The sequence below is a fragment of the Larus michahellis genome, chromosome 7, assembly GCF_964199755.1.
Source record: "Larus michahellis chromosome 7, bLarMic1.1, whole genome shotgun sequence".
Taxonomy (NCBI): domain Eukaryota; kingdom Metazoa; phylum Chordata; class Aves; order Charadriiformes; family Laridae; genus Larus; species Larus michahellis.
In genome coordinates, this window is record NC_133902.1 from 21,148,227 (window position 1) to 21,171,482 (window position 23,256).

The 23,256-nt window shown below is 45.8% G+C and overlaps 1 protein-coding gene across 50 annotated transcripts in view; it reads right to left on the reverse strand.

Moving 5' to 3' along the window:
* MAP2 (microtubule associated protein 2) overlaps positions 1–23,256 on the reverse strand; it is a 226,399-nt gene that overhangs the window by 90,399 nt on the left and 112,744 nt on the right. For 36 of the 50 annotated variants that reach the window (XM_074594921.1, XM_074594943.1, XM_074594944.1 and 33 more), the window contains one exon: positions 7,759–7,818. The exons of the other annotated variants lie outside the window; for them this stretch is intronic. The gene's annotated coding sequence lies outside the window, so the exon portion shown is untranslated. The remainder of the gene's footprint in view (positions 1–7,758; positions 7,819–23,256) is intronic. 50 annotated transcript variants of the gene reach the window in all.

Below are 23,256 nucleotides of genomic sequence, written 5' to 3' on the forward strand. Positions count from 1 at the left end.
CTCAAAATTAAGTCAGGAGACTCCAAAGGTCCAAGGAGTAAATAGAGATAATTTGGTGAAGAATCAGAAAAAACACAGGGAAAGAAACCTGGGGATGCAGGGAAGAAGCACATGCTGCGGGTCTGAAGGATCACGGGAGAGAGTGTGAATCTTTCACAGAGAACCAAGGGGATGAGAAAACTCATGGTAGCTGGTACCAGAGGAAGGGAAAGCAGGGGCTGGAGAGTTAGGGGTAGACTATAGGTAGTGTGGGGAAAAAAGTCACCAGCTGCGAGCAGAGCTGACACTGGATGCACCCCACACTGACAAATAACACTGATTATTTAAATTCACAAAGTAGTTTAATTGGCAACACCATTTCCAGCAGCGAGCTGAACTCAAACCCAGAGGAAGACCTGACTTCAGGCATTTCAAAGTACGGATTTGGTCTGAGAGGTATAGGTACACCTCAGATTGCCAGGGAAGGCACTTCGATGGCTTTACCAGATCCTCCTCACTGGGGCCAGAAAAGAATAGCTTTTCTCATCTTAATTTGGTGGGTTTATTGCTAGCTGAAGCCAGTTATCTAAACATTCAGAACCTGGGGGAAAAAAGGGGGTGGGGGAGGGGGCGCGCACAGGATCTAATTCCAGTTTAAAGCCAGCATTTAGATGAGTTTTTAATGGCGCTGAACTCTTTTGTCCATTTTTGTTACTTGCTACACTAGTCAATATGCAGAACTACAGAGCTGCATTAGTAACCGGACTTTTGCTGTATTAGAGAGACAAATATTCCCAATGGAAAACATGCTAAACTGCAGAGACAGACTAGAGATGAAGCTGGCCTCGTGTATTTTACAACTCACAATACATTGGATTTTAAGTCAAAAACATTAAGTAAAAGAGGATTAGATCCCTTGTCAGCTGCACAACGTATGTGCTTTCATGCTGGTTATGTCCCAGGTGAACTGCATCACCCAAGTATTGTTTTCCATCTACAGTTTGCCAGCATGAACTGCGGAGTCTCTAAGCTACTAATTACACTGACAAATATTGTCTCAGCAGCGTGCTATCTGGCCGCTTACACCTCCACACCTCTTCTCCAACTTGACTGTAAGCTCTTCAGGGTCTGGAACAACTCTGCTGTTTGAGCACACAGCATCTAACACAACAGTGATCTAATCCAGACTTGGACACCTAGTTACTAATATTATGGTAGCTACAGCAATGAATCAGGGAGCATTAACAAGAATCACAGCAAAAGCTGTCGCACACAGTGTCTAGTTCCCAGGCACGCCGCCATTAACTCTAGACTTGATCCTGTTTTGTCTAATTCTGTTTTCATTACACTCGTCAAAAGGCAATACAATTCTCCTGTGTTCTTACGATTTTTAGCAGCAAAACTGATGCAAGAGTAATTGTATAAGCAAGCAAAATATTTTTTTGCACGGAAGAAGTCATAACTAAAATAAGGGTACCAGGGAGTTACTATTAAGAGTATGCTGCAGAAAAATCTTACGGATGCAGGTACAGGTAACATTACGAATTAATTGCTGAGAAAGGACTACTGATAAAAGTGCCTTGCAGTCTCCCCCAGAGATCCCACACAGACATGACAAAAGGCAGAGCAACAGGCAATCCGACAATTTTATTACAAAAACATCCTGAAGCCTTCCGATTCAAGGACAATTTGGAAAACAATGAAGAGAACAAGCCGTGTCTGTAATGTCAGGATCTCCCTTTTCGTGTGAAGACCTCACTGGTACATGAATCGCCCAGCGTATTACATCCCTCTCCCTGACTCATTATTCCAGCTGCCCAACGTGTCATGGCCAGAGACCGGACTGAATTATAACTTCCTGCTTCAGAAGGGAACCGGAGTCTCAGAGGGTTTAAAAATGAGGGAAAAAAATGACTCATCTTAAGGATGACAACTAGAGCATTTTTTGGTCACGATTATGAAAAGTTTTCTTTCATCAGCTATGTTGGAAAGAACATTATGATTCAAACATCTGCTCTTCTCATAAGCTTCGCTCCTCATTACAAACAAATCTGTGCCTCTCTCAAACTCCTCGCACGGAGAACGCTTGCAGCACTCCCATTACTCCCACTACCTCTTTCAAAAGCGTGTTTACTAACACAACTGCTTAAATACACGTAACTGGGGCTTAACTCTGAGTGTCAGGTTTCCCAACACTGAACATAATGGGGTTGTAATGCTTAGGCATTTGGTGACTCGTGCTACAAAGCCATTTGCCATTATCAAGTGGGAACGGGATGATTTTTTCCACAAGTGCTTTGTAGGCAGCGCGGGCTTCCAGCCCCCCAAGAGCTGACGAGGAGAGCACATCCCCACGCGCTGCCTCCTGGCCCTGGCACCAGCGACAGCCAGACGCTTCACAGGGAAGTTCAGGAGAACTGGGCAGTAGGATGCTACGGACAAGGGTGGTTTTAGACAGCAGCAGGGTTTGCTCTGAAGATAAAAGGGAGCATCCGATCACTGGAGGAGGCAGGTGACACAAGGCCTTCTTTAACAGGTCACCAGCCCGGTCGCACCCTGATGGATGGCGTAATCTGTCCGACTCAGAGCTGCCCTCCAGCTCCCGTGAATGAAGGGCCAGCACACACACCACACAGCAAGGACCAAATACCTTTCAAAACTGAAACTGTAATTTTTAGAGTTGTGGGCAATTCCTTTTACATATAGCCTTAAAGCTATAATCCTTCACAAAATTACACGTTTTTGAAAGGATTTCAATGGCAAAAACTCAACTGCCTTTAGGACAGCTGAGCTGCTACTCCATGATGTTGAGTTTTCTTTCCCTCCACGTGATTCAGGGGACAACACTCACAGTTGTAAGAATTCAACATTAGCACACTAGACTTGCTCTTGAGCTACGGGGAGTATTATGTTGACTTTACTGATGGAGATGCAAAAGAAAATATACTTCTCAACTTCAGTAAGTCTTCACAAAACCAAAATTCAGCTCGTCAACTCACCTTCACCTTGTTTAATTCTGCCCCCCTATAACGTCACTTAAGTACTGCAGAAGAGTGGAAAAGCTCAGTATTAGGGTTGGCTTCTGACCCTGATAAAAGCATCGAGCATGAGCTGCAACACACAGAATGGTCCAGATTCTCTTACTTACCAATCTCTTCCTCCAAATTAATCTCCTTTACTCATCACTATGCAGGGGAAAGGAAGGATGACATTTCCCTCTTCCTCTGCCCTCCTGGTCTCTCTGGCCCACCTCTTGCATCCAATGAGCTGGGGAGAACCTTACTAAAAAGCCGCAGTAAGTCATATATCCTCTGCCTGTCAATTCCTACCTGAACAATCTTGCTTCTTGGCTGTAAACAAGTTTTAAGCATCTACTAGTGACTCAGACTGCTAGGTAGGATTATTACTAACACCACCACCACCATCATCATGATTTACTAGTGACAGGGGACATTCTCCTTCCTTTCAACTGCTCAACAGCCACGCCTGAATCCTTTCCAAATGTAGCAAATGCTACCTTCCACAGCTGATAAACACAAGTAACACAGTGTTCTGCCTTTGCAGCTTATGTTCAAAACAGGTGTTCCCAAAGGAAAGAAGGTGTAGATAATGGCTATTCAGATAATCAGAAGAAAGGAGGAAAGCGACGGGTTGGTTTTAAAATTGATGACAACCCTCCTTTCACAGGAGGAAAGGGGTGGATTGATGATAAGGGACAAACACAAAGGAGAAAAACCAAAGGCTAGTTTGGTACAAGAACCCTGTGGCCATTCATAAGTTTTAGCTGGAAGCTAAAGGTTTCTTGCAAGTGAGACTGCAGAAGAGCCTACCGGTTGGCAGGAGACGATTTTTAAGAGGGAGGCTGATGAAGGAGGATAGGCTGCCGCGCTGGCTGTGACAGCAGGCACGCCAAGAGACATCAGAACCCCCTGGGGGGACGCCTCCTTGCAGCCCTCCCAATGCCACACGGGAGACACTCGAGCCAGCTGCATGGGAAAAGAGAAGGCAATGCCAAAAACACCACTAAGCTGTATCTTGCACTCTGCCCACTTCGAATCTTTCCCTAGTGTTACAAAGATCATTCAGGAAAAAAAAAAAACCAAAGCAAGCAGAATTAAAAACATATCTAGAGTTTTTGACTCTCCAGAGATCAAGACAACATTTCATCTCTAGGTACCACGAGAAATCCCTTCTAGCAGGTATCAATTGGCATCCCTTTTCCTAAAAGCTGTTCTAATCATTGCTCACTGACATTTTTCTGTACAATGCTAACTTCCAACCAGTGGAGAGGGAAGTTTCTAATCCTGAAAAATACAAGCTACAGCATATTTAAAGTGCACCAGTTAGCTCTCAACAGAATTCATATAAGATGCGCTTGTATCTGAAGAGGTTCCAACCTAATCGAACAAAATATCGATACACAAGTGTTGTTCCTGAGTACACCGCAGGCTCCCCTTGGCCCCATGCTGTCCTTGAGCCTCTGCTCAGGATGGCTGCTGCCAAGCGCCATCCCCACGTACGTGCCTCTCCTTCTGGGCCTCAGTAGATTCACAGTAGAAAAAGAAGGGCAAGTAACGCTTATACTTACAAGGCTACTCAAAATTGTTAGGAATCTCAACGTGACAGAGCCTTTGGAGCATGTTAGAGTTCCCCCTCCTGCTCAGAAACAGCCCCACACCAGGCCTAGGCAGAGTCCAGGCGAGCAAATTGTCTTGGTACCTTCCTGTGGTGGAGTCCTCCACAGGACCCGCTGGCACACTGAAGAGCCCATGTCAGGGGGTGCTGAGTTTGTTCACAGCACACAGGGAACCTCAAGGCCCAGTCGCCAGCGTGAAGTCATTGCAGCAGCCCCAGAAGCATCAGAAGCAAAAGCACACCAGCAGAGAATGCCGTAATGCTTCCGAAGCCTAGCCCTCAGCTCCAAAGGCTGCAAACGGGCTGTGCTGACACCCCAGCTCAGAGGGAGGTGAGCTTTAGCACCCAGCCCTGTATCCCCCTGTGCCACCTTGCTGCTTCTGTTGTTCCGCCTCCTGCAACTGCCCAGCCTTGGGGGATGCCCTTACACGGGAGGCGACACCACAGTCTCCGTGTCCTGAGCCCCTTCCTCCTTTACCACAGCCTTCTCCTGCCGCACACCCACAGCACACTATCTCCACTGCTGGTTTTCACTCTTATTTTAGTCCCTACAGAGACAAAGGACACAGGAGAGACAGCAATGCTCACAAGGTATTATATCCTGGGTTTATCTCCTAACCGCTGATGCAGCGGCTCTGTGTAGAAAATGCCAGTTCTGACACAGAATTGTTTCCCTCTCTTTTCATTTCAGGCTTGCCCGCTTCTTAAACTGTCTGCGGCTATGGGGCCCTCCACAGAAACACTCTTTAGTTTAAGAGCAATAATTTAGGCCTGTCAGTTAAAGACAGGACCTGCAGAGACGATTTAAGCTTTGCACAGTAGATGTCTAGGAATTTACTTTATCACCAGTGGAATATTATCAATGGGGAAATGGTGAATGCAATAAAACTGCCCATTATTTTAAGTCTTAGAGGCTAATTTAATCCTTCGTTTAGTGCTGCAAGGGTATTCATTGGCCATGGGAAAATTCGCGACGCGTGCAGAATGACTGTAAGCAGCCCCAGCTGCCCTGCGCCGCGGCAGAGGCCGGCCGGGCACCAGCCCGCGGGCACGATGGTGTGCTGTGGCTGCTGGCTGCCCCAGTGAGCCCGGCGCTGGGCCCACTCCTGCCCCAACATAGTTCGCCATCCAGAAGGAAAGTGCTCCTTCCCAAACTGCTGGGCTGCTTGTGCCATGCTTCCCAAGAGAAGGAGTAGCACTGAAATTTAGTGCAGCAATGAAAGACACCCTAAACCTCAGGCACGCCAGCAGCACATCTCGCAGGGAGAGGAGAGGCCGGCACACACAGCCTGTATCTGACCCCCACGGCAGGTCTGGGCTGCCATGGCTTGTGAGAGAGAAAGGTTCACGGATGAGGAGTGAACCACCCAGTACTTGTGCATGTGCTTGGTGCAGCCTGAAAACCTAGAGGGCCAAATCTGATCCTTGATTTCCATTTCCTTCAAACTCAGGGGGCCAGGAGAGACCACATGCTGAAGTAAACTAGGGGTCTGGTGAAGAAACAGATTTATGGGCTTATAAAAGATTAAAAAGTCCAAAACCAGCCTTATACCCAATACACACACTTACACATACAAGTGCATGTGTGCACGTACACACAGATCCCAGATCATACACTGTTACGGATTTGACATTCTGTAGCCAGCCTTCCTTTAAAGCTGTGCTTGATCTTTCTGTTTTTTCATCACTAAATATCTTGGCAGCCTCCGAAGTATGGTACAGCAGTTTTGGGGGCAATAGTGAAGATTCATTTTGCTCACAAAAGAGCAGAAAAAACACGAAAGATTTTAAAATACCCCATAATACTCTAGCCTGTTCTTTGTAAACCAAATGCTTGCCATGCTTTTCAGATGTCAAAAAATGACAGCTTGTGAAATTTCAGTAAAATAAGGTCCAGAATGGACTGCCCACTGACTGATGAATATCCCCAAATAATCACTAATTATTAATTGCTTTTTCCCCCTGCTTAAGTGTAATGTCACAGAAGGAACGTGTCCTAAACTGGCATAATCCAACACCTTTTTATTAACAACACCACAGAGGAGGTAACTTTTACCAGTTGAATAAAACTTCTGCGTGTGCATGCGTTCACGCTACTCCTCAAAGGATGCAGAGCTTGACCCTTCTCTAGCTTCCTGAGCAGAAGGGACACCCTGGGAAGGGGACCACCATCCCAGTATGCCTTACATCTCACCCTCTGTGATCTTCTACTGGCATCTCCTGAGCTCACCGAAACCCTCTTATTTAGGTTGTGTTGTAAGGCCAGAGCGAACACGCCACTTCACCCCAAAAGAATAGCAGTATTTCCCCCTGCCCTGCCCAAGTGAAGTTACAACAGCAGAAACTTGGGCACTTTGCCGCCCCGCTCACCCTGCCCTCCTGTGCTTCTTTCTTACGCTTCATATGAAGTCTTTCAATTGAAACCCCTTCCCACTTCCCGAAGTTCAGTGTTCTCTCTCTGTTCTCTCTTTCAAGCTCATACTTGTGAGAACAGAAACTACGTTCACTTGTAAATCAAACAAATGAATACACGTGTATAAGACAATATTGGCAAAACAAGTATCTGCTCATCCACACGACGGAGGCAGCAGAGGTTCCCTCTAACACTTGTTTTCAGTCTTCTGAGACCGCGGTCTCTTGAACGCTTTCTTTCTTAAAGAGAAGAAAAAGTGCATTTTCTGATCTAACGCAATCATTTTTGGTTCTGGAGACGAGGTAGTGTTATGCTTGCCCTTACTCTGCCGAACCGTTGCCATCTTTTCTGTGGTACAACTCACTGCAGCGGCAGGGCATCACAAACGGGAGCAGCAACACTGTCACCTCTCTCATGTGCTCTCCCTTTGCATCAACACTGTCTTACGCCCTTTCCACCCAGAGCTGTAAGCAGGTTCTTGCAGAGCCAAAACCAAGACAGCTGCTTTGACAATGGGTACAGTGTCTCCCATCAGACGCAGGAGGCTTTTAAAATACAAAAGGCTTTTAAAATACAAAGCATGGAGATTACAAAAGCGGGAACTAACCCCGGGAAAATAAAGTGTTCCAGGAACTAGAGGAGTTTTCTTCTTTCTCTTTTCTTAAGCCTCCCTGCTCTGTTGAAGCAGCCTCCTCCTTGTGAAACTATGCTAACAAGTAAAAAGGTCATACCTGTTTAAGCAGACGATAGGATGCTGCAGCTGGTTGTTAAACAGGGGAAACTCTCTGTTCCTATAAAGAAATAGAAACACACATTCTATTTAGTGAATTTAGCATAAACTCAAAAAGGACTACAAGATGCTGCATATTTGTACATGTATGTCTGAGCCTTTTTCTCTCCCAAGGCTCACCTGAGACACATTAACTCAGATCTCCCGTTATGCCCAGCCTGCTTTGGGATCACCAAGGGGCTGCTTCATGCCTAGACCTGCCTATGAAAAACTGGCAATGGCTCCAAAAAGCCACCCATGTGCAGCACACTCCCGGACTCACCCCCTCCACCGGGAGATCGGGCAGGGCTGCCATACGCATGATTTGCTGCTACAGGAGGATCTCAAGCAGGAATGAGGGAAGTGGTTGCAAAGATGCCCAGAAAGCATCAGAAGAGGAACAAGAGTCCCCCACCAACTTCCCAGTATGACACTTCAGAGCAGCTGAAGATACCAATGCAGGGAACTACTCCAATTTCTTCTTAAAACTGTTTTTCTTGCCTCACTTGTACAGCAGTATGACATCCTCCCACAGTAACATATTGCAATGATACTCCTTTTAGTGTCCTCATTTCTTCTAAAGGACCAAAGGTAACAGAATCATCATCATCAGTAAAATTATACTGCTGAGATATATATACATAGAGAGAGAGAGAGAGAGAGAAAAAATATAACTATTTTGCTGTCCAAGAATGTAACTGTTGACTCTTTGATCTACAAGCCCTTAAAGCATAAATCATCCCTTTGCATCAACCAATGATGGTATTTGTCTGATAATTTAATCAGCTGAACCTCAGAATTGAGCACTTTGCATGTATCTGAACAGACATTTTGAACATGTTCCTGATAAAGGTATTAAAAAAATAGAAACAAGCTGGCATGGAAGACACTCGCGAAAAACATATTGAAAGGAACGCTGCTCATCACAACCGTAGAACATGGAAGGTAATGACCCACTCCAGCTGTGACAGCAACCAGAACCCCAGGTCCTCACGTAGTACTGGTGCTGCCTACCAGCTGCTGACTTGAAAGCAAGAGTCCACAGCACTGACGTACCAATGTACGCCTGCTGTACGCATCGTCTGGAAACAATTCAGAGAGAAATTCTCCTCCTACTTGTAGTGAGGAAGGTCGATCCTTGCAAAACACTAAGAGATCCTTGTTAGAAAACCTAGATCATGAAAGCCCAAACCTCCACCATGGAAATACTTTACGCAGGGCTGTATATGTAACGGCTGGTGTAACGCAAACAGAAAAGAAAAGCTTGTATCGAGAGCGGCTGTATCACCTTCTCCAAGTTTTCTCCAGTTTATCTGGGATAAACAGCAAAGGCTACCACAGACCTTTTTGTGACCCTCTTTGCTCAGTGAGAAATGCCTGGACACCACAGGTAGGTAGCTGGTTCAAACCGCCTCCCTTGCACGTCCTGTCACGCACCCTCTCTCCTTATTGTAAGTCTCTGGTCAGAGCCCAGCCGGGAAACCATTAGAGACACTGAAGTGGCTGCCATCAGGGAGCCTTGCCACACACGTCTCAGTATCCCCTAAGTATTACGCGGACAGCTGGTACTATCAGCTATACTCAAGGCTGCACAGTTTCTCTCAGGCGCTTGTAACTTTGCCGATTTTAATTGTTCAGAAATTAATTCCCCACATATGGTATGTGACTCAAGCTAATGCTTTTCTTTGGGAGTTGTTTGTTTTAAAGCTTCAGCAAGAACGGGCCAGGCATTTCCAGGAACTAGAACGGTGAGAAATGCATCACTAAAACCAAGCCAAAAAGAAAGACAGCATTAAGGTAATGATAAAAACCAGGATGCAAGGATGCAATTAGAGAGGATCATAATGCATACACACAAAGGGCACTAACCTTAAGACGGAGAACAGTTCAGGCATTTCCTATTTCCAAGCCTGGACTCTCATTCTTTGACACTGAGTCTCCTTGCCTGGCAATGTCACTGGCATAAAGCTGTGCTAAATACAGCTTTTCACCAGTTTGCCCAGTTAACACCCAGCAAGAATTAAAAGATTTTGCTGCCTTAAAGGGTGAAGGTTTCAGACGGTTCTGACAGCAAATACATGGCCGTGACCGCTCCACCCCACTGCAGAGGCTGTCAGCAAAGTGTACCATTCACTCACATGAAATAATTAGTTACACTAAATGAGCTATGTGGAAATGAAGCTCCAGCCAGCATCAATTCTACCTACCCGCAGGATGAAGAGGAATGTTAAAATAAGCTAATTAAATTTGCTCTGGCTCAGCAGAAAGATCGATGCTCTCGACAGCTGAGTGTTCAGCACTCAGCGTCCCAACAGCCCTCTGATGTGTCACCAACGCAAAATACTGCCACGTAGTCAGAACCAGAGGAGGTGGATGCACACCTTCTGGGAAAGATAAATGCAGAAGACAGAGGCATTCAACAGGGATATTAACAGAAGGAGGGACACACCTACAACGAATCCCAGATGAAATTTTTAATGAATTAAAATAACCTAATGTATATCATCTTAGTACTTTCACATTGCCTACTATACCAACCTTCAGCATGCTCTCCAATAGTCAGAACTGAAACCTCAATCACCTCTCTGCTAAAGGTCTACCACAATAAATGTGATTCTAGCTGGCAGCAGAATATCAAAAAGACCAGACAATCAAAATACAAGATGCCAGAAGTGGGAAGCAGTTTGGCGACCCCAGGCATTTGCTGGGGACAGGCTGTGATGAGCATTTCCACCTCTCACTGGCCAGGAAGAAACTGAAATATTTCCAAGATTCTTCCCCTAGAAAACAGGCAAGACACCTACCCACACAGAGGAGCCAACGGCTCCACATCGGGGGCAGCTATCTAGAAAGCAAGAAGTTAATGTTTAAGTGCCTGGTTAGTACCTGGCACCACATCTACGAATGGGGTTTTCCACTTCCTATGAGCATCTAATAATCACAGCAGAGAATATGTGAGGAAAGGTTTCTTTTTGTTTGGTTTTCTCCCTAGCTCTCTTGCTATGGAGCGAAATCCCCAAAGAACGTGTGCCAGTAAGGAACGCATTGACATTAGCTCAGTCTTTAGAAAAGCTTTGTGCTTTGATGAAGGGACATGCCGGCTTGTCAGTGCTTTGGCGCCGGGGCCGCAGGGGACAGCACTTTGGCTGCTCTGAGCATCACCCTTTCCAAGGCACTGGGCACAAAACAGACGAGCTGTTTCACTCCTGATGGGAAGCTGCCATTCAGAGACCCTAATCTTGGATATGAAAATCTTTATCAGATCAAGCAAGTTTATCACAATGAATAAACCCTTCTGAAGTCCTGTTCACAAATACAGACTGGTACGTGCATTTGGCATACATTTACTTTCAGTCAAGCACATCACACAGTTTTTCCGTTGATGTAGACTAGCACAGGTCTAGACAGCTCTAGGCTAGACGCGCTGCGACCTAGTGTAAAATGGGTAAGGATACGTGTTTATTCTGCCTCTGCCATTGGCCTGGGGGTAAAGCATGTCACTGAATGCATCCTACTGCCCCTGTTGTATATATTAGGGATTGCATTTCCTTCTTTTTGTTAAACACTTTCACATTCACCTATAAGAACTGATAGAAAAAACCCAACGAGCACAAACACACTCACACACAGCAGAGGACTAAGGCTCTCCTTTATGCACAATGTATTTGTAACTATTCTTCATTAATGTGCACCTACTCCTGCTTCTCCTCTTATTAAACTTTCAAAAGCAACTGGCTTGATAGATTTATACATTTTATTTATTCAATTTTTAAAAAAATAAAATCTGTCTTTTACAGGACCTGTTTCTCTTTCTTTCATTTTGGGGGACTTTTTCAAAGATTCCTGCATGACCTATCCAACAACACACCAGTTCCGCACAGTTATCTGCGATGAAAATCACATGGCCCAGGTGCATACTTCTCCTGAGCTGTTCCACGCCTTGCCCGCAGAAAGGAGCTGTGCTGTCATCCTGAGGGCTCAGCTGTCCCCGAGGCTCTGGCTCTGCCTCGCAGAGATCTCCGAGCTCCACTGAGCTGCCCGCAGAATTGCACATTTAAGACTATACACTCTTCAGCCTGGGAGCTCGTCTTTTGCTACATATATCCCCAGAGCGGCATGCAAGCAACGATAAAAACCTAAATTGCCACAAATTACTTTTAAGCATTTACTGTTTTGCCCAACAATGCATTATACACGTTAGTCTGCAAACACTAAGGCTGCAAATGGATCCGATCCATTAGCACCAAAGCTTTCCACACAGCTTTTTCCTTTTAGAGGACACTCTCCTACTCCCTGCCCCCCTCACGCTTCCCCTAGGCAGCAGAGGCTTAAAATAAGATAACAAACATTTTTCAAAGGGATGCAAAGAAAAATAATCTGATATCTGGAGGGTAGAATTCACTATACATTTATTATTCGGTTTCAAAAGTGCTAGGAAATGAAGGTCAAATATATGGGAATTTCAGCTGGTGTTAATGTGGATAGCAAATGTCTGTATGGCACTGCAGCTAAAGCAGGCAACGCAGAGGTCGGGTGATGCTGGTGTAAGTTGCTGACAGTCAGCAGAAGTCAGCAGCTTACCCTAGCTGCAGTCGTGGCCCAGAAATTCAGAAAGGACCACAGTAGGACAGTGTCTCAACTAGAGAATCAAGATTCTGGTGCCCCCGACTGAGAAAAACCCATACCAAAACTCTCACCGCCAGCTTGAATGGGCTTTAAGCTGCATGTAACTCAGTGCTCCTCTCACACCTAGAACATTGGTCTCTTGGTCTCTTCTCCCAAGGAGCAGGCGATGGGACAAGAGGAAACGGCCTCAAGTTGCACCAGGGGAGGTTTAGACTGGATATTAGGAACAATTTTTACACTGAAAGGGTTATTAAGCGTTGGAACAGGCTGCCCAGGGCAGTGGTTGAGGCACCATCCCTGGAGGTATTTAAAAGCCAGGCAGACACAGTGCTTAGAGATATGGTTTAGTGATGGGTTTGTCAGAATTGAGTTGATGGTTGGACTCGATGATCTGAAAGGTCCCTTCCAACCTGGGCAATTCTGTGATTCTATAACATGCCTGCCTCTGAAAGCTGGCTTAGCAGCACTGACAGAAAGCGTTCCCTTTTGACCCAGCTGATCTAGAAAAAGTTTTAGTACTGCAAAAACAAGGAATGCTGATCTTGCCACCACAAATTTTTTTATTCTAAAAGCTATTAAATTGCTTCTGTGTTGCAAATAACTGAATTACTCTCAACACTTTTTAATTCCCAGGACTTAAGTAGCACTGCTTGTCCAGTGACTACAGAAATCTCCTTTTCACTATAATATCCGCATCAAATTTTTCAGTAAGTTAAAAGAAATTCTAAAAACCCTACAACTTGAGAAATGTCTGTTCATGGGGAAAAGCATCTTGGGGCTGCTACTGCGAGTCTGAGCAGCTCACGGCCACGAAGGTAGAGGAGACAGAGTCAGGCTTGGGTATGACTGTGAGGAGGAGGATGAGGAAGATGAAGAGCTCTCTCGGCATCCAAGAATCTTGGGTAACTGGAGCCTGAGATACACTGCAGGCAGGAGACACTATTCAATCATTTATGGAAATCAAGGTTAGCAGTGTCAGCATTGTTGGCTTGGGAGGAAACGGTTTCCTCATCCTCTTGGCGCAGAAGTAACTTGGCTACGTTTGTGGCTGCCAGTATGGAATAAAGAAAGGAAACAGAGACGGGCAAGGAAAGCAAAGGATAAAATGAGTACATCAATATTTTCACAGCTTGCATACAGCAGCCCAGCTAGGACCCCAAGGGGGTTTATGTTTCAGAAATCTGGGAGACAGAGACAATCACTACATTTGATGAAAATATACGGTGTCTGGGTTTTACAAATGGTGTCTCTAATAGTGTACCTGATTTTATAACTAGCAGGGAAAGAAATTGTTCTGATGACAATTACTGCTGAGGCATTTGAGGCATTTTGCTGCATTTACTGGCATAGACCTGTCATTAACACTCCATTTCTCTTAACTACAACTTAGTTCCTTTGTAGTTGCTCAGTGAAGATAGGTCTGGGGGCTGTTTTCCTGGTCTTGTCAAGATGAATTCTAATGCATACTGCTAGAAAGATGTGCCACCTGCTATTTTATATCTATAATTTATTGTATAATGAGTTCCTATAAATGCTTATGATAGCTTAAGAGACTTGTAAAATGAATCGCTAGCCTATTTTTTCCTCGGTTCGTCAGCAAAGCAGAAAGAGCTCAGGTCACTTTGAGTTCCTCCAGACACCCCCTTCGGCCGCAGTTCTGGCTGGCCTCCTCCACGGAAGGATCCAGCCTCCAGGAGAAGGGCCGTTATAAGACTCTGGCTGCTAACTGAGAGATGCTGGCACAGCAACGTACCACAGTTTGTGCCTTTTGCTTTAAGAAGCCTCAGCTATTGCATATACCCCTTAAACTGTTCTATGGACACAAACTAAGGTTTCACATGCTGGAGAGCAAAAGCTCACTGGAGACTCCTTTCTGCACAAGCACTGGCTGCTACAGTCATCTAGTGAAAACGAGACCATGGCAGGTTGTTAAGATCTGGGACTGAGAAATCTTTCACCTCCTAGGGGCACACTACCCTCACCTCAGTATCTCACACCAGAAAACACGTTTCCACACTGTGGTCTAGCCCCACACACACGAAGTTACCATCAGAAGCTGGAGACTTTTCCATTTGGGACGTTACTTTACATTTCCACTACCACTCGAGGCTGAGACCTTGTCAAACACTACTACTAAGTTTGTAAGAAGCAATGGGGATTCCTTACTTTTTTTAATTATGTTGTAAATGATCAGCAAATAAAACCCCACAACAAACCTACTTCAGAACAAGGGTACTGTAGTACATGCATCCTATTAAACACTGCATTTAATCTGGTTTTGGACTAACAGCACTTTCTAAAACAAACCGTAGCCTTCATCAAGCTCACGGATGCAAAACCAAAAGTGTGTGTTGAAATGAGACTGCTCCCAAGCAGAGCTCTTGCAGCGAATAAAGCCTGGATGTGCCAAGACTACAGAGGGCTTTCTGTCTCAGTCATGAGTGACAGACACCATCAACAGAGAAAATCAGCCACTGCCTTTCATCTCCTTACAAAAGCTGTGACAGACAAGCTGTTGCAAACCAACGGTACAGGAGTCAGAGGAGGGATGAGGAGCCCAGACAAAGGGTCACAGTGCAACTGACAGCTGGGCAGAGCCTCTTCCAGCCTTGCTACACATGGATTTAGGGAAGCTGCAGATGCGCTGCCCAGAGCAGGCAGGGCCCTGTGTGTCCGGACGAGCCTGGAATGAGCACACGCCCCGGAGCAGCCGCAGGTGTGTGCTGCCTCCACTGCTGCTGCAGGGACATGCCTCAGCCCAGCAGCATCCAGGGCATCTCCTCGGTTGTGGTGTTGAGTTCTGTCCTACCGCAGCAGTAGAAGCTTCACCCCAGAGGAAAGCAGCAGTACATTACTCCGTGCTAAGCTCCTCTCTGCTCTGGTTTCCAGGCTCTCTTGCCCAAACTTAAAGGTGGGTATCCTTTCCCTACAGCATCCAGGACTAATACACATATAGCCTATGGATAAGATAGAGGTGAACAGACGAGGCAGCTGCAGCGATTGACTTCCAAAGGACAGCATGGGAGTCTCTCACCATTACTCAGGGTCTACAGAAGGCAGGAAGGGGGCTTTCTGCAGCTGAGAAACGAAGGACGTAAGAGAGGGGGTTAGAAAGCAATAGCTGCTGCACTGGCTTGGCTCCATCCTCTGGCTCGAGGATCCATTTCTAACACAGCAGTTCTGTTCATCCTGCAGATTTCCCTGTGATATACTAGGCAGACGGTTTCCTCAGTACATCCTACACCCAAGAGGCAGCAGTATTTCTGAGGTGTGATGGAAATGAAAAGTAAGACACAATAAAAATGTCACCATTTTTTGGCTTGGGTTGGGTTTACTTTTCTTGTTGGTGTGATATTACACAATTTAAGGGTGTCAATTAAACTTCAGAAGACTATTATGATGAAAAAGTAGCGAAATCCCATTTTACACATTTGTAGACTTTCTGTGGGTCACAGAGTTACTGCCCGAGGCAGGGAAAAACCAAGGTTTCTCAGATCCTGCCTCTAATAATAAGGTCAAATGTATATTGCCAGCATTGCCCCTGATTTAACATGGTGTGTAACTCCCTACTCCTATAGTAACCAAGTGCAGCCTTTTCCCAGTGCGCCTGTTAACACAAACTACATTATGGCAGTTCAGGATTCAGGGCTGCCCTGGGGCTGTATGGGGAAGCCGCTTTAGCCTATAGCTAGTCCACAGGTTCCTGTAATCAGCCGGCTGTATGTTATCTCTAACTTCAGGGCTCAGAAGTTAACTTTACAGAGTGGAGAGCAGGCTGTGCGATTTGTGCTGTACCCATGGTAACTGAGTTCAGGCTGCAGTTTTGCACTGAGATGGATATATTTGAGATAATAAGGACTAAAGCACCAGATTAAATAAGGAAGGGACAGGGACGACACTGGCTTGAACACATTCTCAAAGGCACGGCTCCAACATTGTGGCATATGTGCCACCAGCGATGCCCAAGACAAATACAAACAGCATAAAAACATTGCCTGAAGACCTCCACCTGGGAGCAAATGTGACAGGGAGTGCAATACAGGTTAGCAGGCATTCCCAGGCTTTTTTTGCAGAAATTTTAGTACCATACTTTGGATTTCTGCTTCTTCCTTCTCTCCAGTTTAGAGCAGCCCAGCCAAGCAGTGGCATGGCAGTACTGATGACATCCCATGGCACATTACAGAAGTTTTTCTGGCACCATTTTGGAATGAACCACATCGCTGTGCTCATGATCGTATTGACAGACCCATTTCACATGCGCCCCAGTAATACAGGCACTTCCCATGCGCCACACAACTGCAGAGCAAAAGCTCCCAGAGGCTTTAAATCTTTTATCTCCTAAATCACCTCTAAACTGCTTATCTCCACTAGCAATCTGGAATGCACAAGTCACCTGTCACAGAGTGCAGTGGAATTAAGTAAAGCAAAGTCTGTCGGTAGTTGAGAACTGGAAGCTTTTTACTTGCTTTGACAGGGGTTTTCTGGACATCCCCTGCCGTGATTTCCTCCAGAGTCCCGAGAAACGCCCACCGACACCCCCTGCACACCCCAGCCAGGCACCGCCGGGACAGCGTCAGCAAACCCTTATCAGCCTCATTAGGCCCCGCCACACCAGCTCAGGAGCCGCTAAGCAGCACTGCCCAGCAAAGAGTTTCCTCATTTGGCTGCAGAGGGTTTGGGGAAGCCCCTGAGGTGCCAAACGCTTTCACAAAAAGACATCCACAGACTGGACCTCAACCTTGGCAAGTGCCAGCCTCCCTTCTGTGTTGGGGCAGAGCTCACGGGAGGAACCAGAGACCGTGACTGAGCCCTGCCGGAGTCTGCAGCAAGAGGTGACTTAGGGGATGACGACAACCCCTGAGGACAGAATCAACACCATCTCCCTGCTCTGGACAGACACAGTCTAACCAAGGCAGCTGTCACGGTCAGGTCACAGTTGTTGCAGGCCAACTGCTTGACCGCACTGCAGGAGGTGCCCTTCCTGGTAGCCAGAGGAAGGAGATAAAGACTTGCATATATGCATGCCTTCCTATAATTCAGTACATAGCAATCAAGTTTTTCCGTAAGAAGTAACAATCTTCGAAAAAAAATCATGTCATTCTCACTTAAACACCACCTGTCCCCAGATCTGAAATACAGCATCACTTTATTTGCTGCTTGACCAACGTGAATGCTCATAAAAGTCTCTCCCAGGTCAGGGACTGCTGAAGAAACCACATCTGCCATAAAATTCCTCTTGGCACGCATCTGGTTCCTGTTTTGTGGAAAAACTGGTAACCTGCTGATGACTGAAGTAAATGAGCAATGCTCCATGCCAGGGAGAACATGATACCAGGACCAGCCAGGAAGGGATGTTTCCACTGTGAAACAGGACTCGACAGCAGTCACGTACTCAGCCCCAGAACACAGCGTGGTTGGCACCAGCACATCCACATCCAGCCTTGCCTCCTCCTCCTGTTTTCCCCTCATTCCACTGTCCACCTGTCTGTTCCCTCCTCCATGCTAAACCCTTAAGAGCAGCAAACTCACATGACATTTGCCTAACATCGGACATTTGGTAAGAAATGCCAGCTTCATTAGATCAGTGGTGCTTATGGGACACAGGTCCTGCAAATGCCACAGTCACACGGTCCCCAGAAGAGCGACAGTAGGAAAATTGTCCAAAGAGACTGAAGTCCCTGAAGTTCTCCGGTCCCTAAGAGCCTCAGTCCCTGAATTCCCTAAAAACAAAAGCTCTTACTTTTGTATCTAATAAAGAAATTAAGAAAATACTGGCAAAAAGTCTTCTCCTGCTCTCCCAGTTACATGAAAGCCCTTGACTGTTTGCAGTAGAGTACAGGTGGGTCCAGCTGATAAGAATTCGGGCACGGCCATCTCACTGTATGCAGGTAAGAAATCTGTAAATATAGTGCTGGTACTGGGCAGAGGCTGTCATAAAACAGAATTCTGAGCAGGGCTGGAGGCTCCGGATGAGACTGTGGAGGATTCCTGACAGGCTATCAAAACTAGCTTCACATCTCTCCAAAACGGATACGTGAACAATTTCTAGTCACAGAGTTTAGACCATTATACTCAGAAAGTCTGTCACCCTCCATTATACAATTAGTAAAAAGTCTGGAGCTCGACTCGCAGCAGAAGCCTCTGACTCCTCCATCCCCCCGGGACCCAGGAACACCCACTCCCCACTCACTTTCCCTCCAGAGGCTCTGGGGGATGTAGTCCCACACAGCCTCCTGCCGGCCACCCAAGTCCCCGGACAGGCTGGATGCTAACCAGCATCCACATTACCATCTCCATGCCCAGCGGGCACAGAGGGCCAGCGCCACAGCTGGGAGAAGCCATCGCGCTTCCCAGCTGTGCCTAGGGTTTGTGGGCACTGGGAAGTGCATCCCTCATTAATCGCTCTGCCTGCCTGCTCTTGAGAGAAATCCTGCTGCATTTTCAGGGCTCTTTCTGCTGAGGACACGGGTAGCAGGGATGGAACGGAACACTGTGCCCATCAATAAAGCTGATGACACAAGTCTTGCTGCTACCCACTTGACCAATAACATTTTTTTCCTCTCTCTCTTTTTAATTTTTTTCTTTTAATTTTAATTTGCCGATTCTTTTGCTTCTAAAGAAACTGTGGACTGGCCTATTCCTCTTGCAGGTAAATGGGCAGCTTTTGGCGTGGTCCCCTCACCCTGTGGTGAAGCCCAGGCTGAGCCAGCACCCCACACCCTGACACATGATGATTTTCAGCTGGGCTGAGGTGCCAGGCAAAGCAGCTACACTGCTTTTGAAACTGGAGCTAGTGTTTCCTTACTGGCCTCACTGAACCAGGTGGGAATTCCCCGGATGATCAGCACTGCTTGGCGTGGTGGTGAACTGATCACCGATGCCCAGAGCTGACAGAGATCGCCTTGCCAGGTCCTACAAGATTCTGAAATGTTTTCTCAATCCAAGCTCAAGATATCCAAATAAATACATAAATAAATCACTGTGTATTTCAAGTTAGGTCAACTGAAATGGTTCAACTGTGTTTTACTTGGTTTTCCTTTGAGTTGAGTTTTCCTTCAGAAATTTGGTTTTGAAACTAATCCTTTCCCAAGAAATGTTTCCATTTTATGAACAGGTTTTTTTCTGATTTTAAGAAAAAAAAAAAAGTGTTTGATTAGAAAAAGTCCATTTAGCTCAACTTCCTGGCTTCAACTTCAACTCCAAGCCTAACTCTGGGAAACAAGTCTTTCGTTACTTTCCCCAAAGATAAGACAAGAAAGACTGACCTGCTTCCATTTGGGGGAAGAGTCTGCTGTGAGGACTCTCTCCTGCAATGTATATATTCCAATCACTTGTTTATTTGAAAATTATGTAGTTCCTGTGAAACCAAATGTTCTGTATTTAATAGCTTAAACAATAAGTCATAAAAGCCAATTTCAGCAGACTATACGTTATTAAGAAATAGGGATCCAGATGCTTAGCTGAGGTCAACCTCAGGCCAGCATACCCATAAAGAACACACACTTGTGTGTCCTTATTAAAGTTTAGAGATTTTGTAAAAACATGAGTGTTTTTCTTTTAGAGCACTCATTTCAGATAACTTTGTTTACTTTAATAAAATACCCTACATTTTTCACAAAGTTTAAAATAACTAGAAGCTGCCAGAAGTGGGAGACTACTATATTGTGGTTTCACAAGGAACTGTCGCATGTTTTTTCACAAAATTAAAAGATAACGGTAACTTGAAACTACTTTTGTTAGAAGACAGAAGCTGTGTCAAGGTTGTTGCATTTTGGGAAAACTTCCTGTGCCTCAAAGGTCTAGAAATGCTACAGAAATCAGTACCACCTCCCCTTTACTCCTCAACTGCTCCGCTGAGAGCAGCCTGTGACAGTAACCACCTCTAGCTGGAGATTTGTCACCTTTTACTGCTTCACAAAGCTCAGGTGGTCGATACTGGGTGCTGAAGTCTGCGGTTCCCGGCCACTGTGGGTAACGCAGAGGAATCGCCAGAGGAAGCAGTCACCATCAAGGCTTGCTCCTGCCCACCACCTCGCCACTAACCTGACACGGGACTTGGCTTCTAAGACCAGGAATCTGCAAATCCAAAGGCAACTTTTTGCACATTATGGAGGTTTTGAGCATCAGCTGAGATCAGGTTAATGTGAAAGGCCTCGGTTCCAGCAGCAAGTTTGAGATGGGCTGGTGAGGACGGATCTGCTGAGGCTTCAGGGCTTCCAGCGTGAAGCCCTGCACCTCCCCGCAGGCTGTGCCCGAGCTGCCCCAGGCACTCAGCGAGACCTGCCTCAGATCGTGCTTGACATTGACCTTTCCCAACAGAGAGCTAATTAACAGCTGATAACATTGTGACATCAGACTAGTGCAAGAGGAAGCAGTGAAACAGAAACTGGAGGAAGTTCAAAGGGTCCTGGTGCTCTCTCAAATCCCCTTCCCTCCTCTGAAAATCCCACTGCCTGTGACCGGACAAAATGAGAGAAACCCACCATGAACATCAATAGCCAGCACTGCAGGAGGCACAGACTATATTGCTGGCCAAAATGCTCACAGTTTCTCCTTTCAATTTTCCATCCCCCTTTCTCTGGTAATTCCCTTTATTTATGAGCAGTTAAAAAGTGTATTTCATTATTATACTTTAATTGGATTATGATTAAGCAAGCAGGCAGTGCTAAGGAGATGAGAAAGAATGGTGCAACACAGTAGAAAGCATTAGATGCCTTATTTCCTCCCTCAAAAAGAACTGCATGGTGCATCTGAAAATGCTTAGCAAGCGGCAAGCCAACAAGAAAAGCAGGGCAAATAGAGATTTCTACCCTCTTGAAACTAAATCCCTGTAAAGAAAATTATTACTCTCCCCCAGCACCACATGCTTCTGATTTGTATCAAAATGCATTAAAATAACAATGTTTTTTCCTAAACTGACCAGTCTCAGGAAGTGATTTACAGGCTGAGAGCTGTACTTCACTTGCTGGAGACTACTTAAGTACCGGGCCGCACCGGTTACTCACAGCACCACGCTTTCTCCAACAAAGGACAACACTGATTGCAATTACTTTTATAAAAAGACAGAAAGAGTAAAAAATGCATTTTGACCTTAAGATTAGGGACTTTATGGGTCACAGCAAAGCCATTAACACCAAACACCTGTTGGAATAATTTTAAAAACAAGTATTTCATTATCTAGCGAACTTGTCTTTTTTTTTTTTGTTAGAGCTAGCACGTAAACTTGGGGACCTTTCAAAACAAGCTCATTACTCCAAAGTGCGTAATAGCTTCCTTAAAACACTATGCTGTGTTATATTAATACCTTAATAAAGATTAAAGAAAGTGATTGAAAGCCAAAGGCTACTGACCCATTTGACCACAAGGGCTGCAGCGTCCTGTAATAGAGGATTTCAGGTACTTTGGCACAATTCAGACCTCATAGTCACACAGGGTACAGGAAGTCCTAAAGAAAACTCGATATAGAGACCAGCACTTCTGCCCACCTGGCAGATACTTTTCTTCACATTCCTGATCCACTTTCAATTCACACATTTGAAAATGGATTCACAGATCTGGGGACAACATTATGGAGCAATAGAAAGCTGTTTAAAAAAAAAAAACCACTCATGTATAGCAATGAATTACACAATAAGGAGAATCTCAATTTCTGCACTGATGCATTTGCTAACAAAATTTATACTTTCTATTTCGAGGATATTACAATTTTAAAAACCACTCTGTGGCTCAAAAACTATTTCCATAAACGTAAAGAGTTACTAGATCTCCTTAAAAGAAAAGGAAGAACCATACTGCTTAGGGATATAACACGATGCCACAAGTAAAGGCCTTACTGTCAACTCTCGAATCCTGTTCTGCCCATCACGTCACACACAAGAGGACGTGGCAACACTTGCAGTCCTTGGTCCAAAGTTCAGGGATTGCCCCTGGTCAAGCATCTGTCAGGCAATGAGCTCTGCTGAGGGCAAACTGCTGCACCAGAAAGGCATATGCAAGGTGAGTGATACATCAAAACCTCCTTAGCCAAGAGGAGCAGCAAACTTCCATGGCTGCTGTGCAGAGGCAGAAAGCCCCGCACACACCCCCAAAGGGTGGCTCTTTCTGCATACATGGCAGATATTGCCAGATTCCAGCATCATGATTAGCCAGACACTTCTAAATGCTGCCAGAGACAATAGCCACGGGTCCTCTTTGTCGGGAGCACAGAGCCAGGCACTACTGCGGAACAGCTGCTGGAGTCTGCACACCCCCGCGCGTCCCACGCTCACTACGAGCCCCCATCTCACTTAGGGAGCCAGCCCCGCATCGCAGCTTACGGAGCTAAACCAGCTCAAGCGTTTCTAGCTGTCGTCTTCTAGCTTGGGCCCAGGGACTAAGGGGCTTGAACTCCAAGAAGAAGATTTTCCTTCCAACCACAGGGCCTGAAAGACTTCATTTTTTCAGCAGACTCCCTTTGAGTTCTGTACCCCACGGTTACCTCAGCTCCAATCATCAGAGCAAGCACCAACAACCTCGTAGGATCCAATCCTACTTATTTCCAGTTTATACCTATGTGCCAAGTACATCCTTAACACACGCAGGCTTTGGGTGAGAGTGGGACCCGTTACAGTGGGCAGCGCACAGATGAGAAAAGGTGCTGGTCCTTGACGAGTCTATAGGCCAATACAGATGAACAGATGACAGAAAAGGAAATCCCAGTGATTACCACGTACCCGTAAGACTCAGAGTCTCTCTGTAATAAATGAACAACTTGTAATTCGGCATCGGTGCAGACTATGTTCATATAGAAGTTACACAACAGGAAAGTTATCTGCCTCTGGTCTTCTTTAACCTG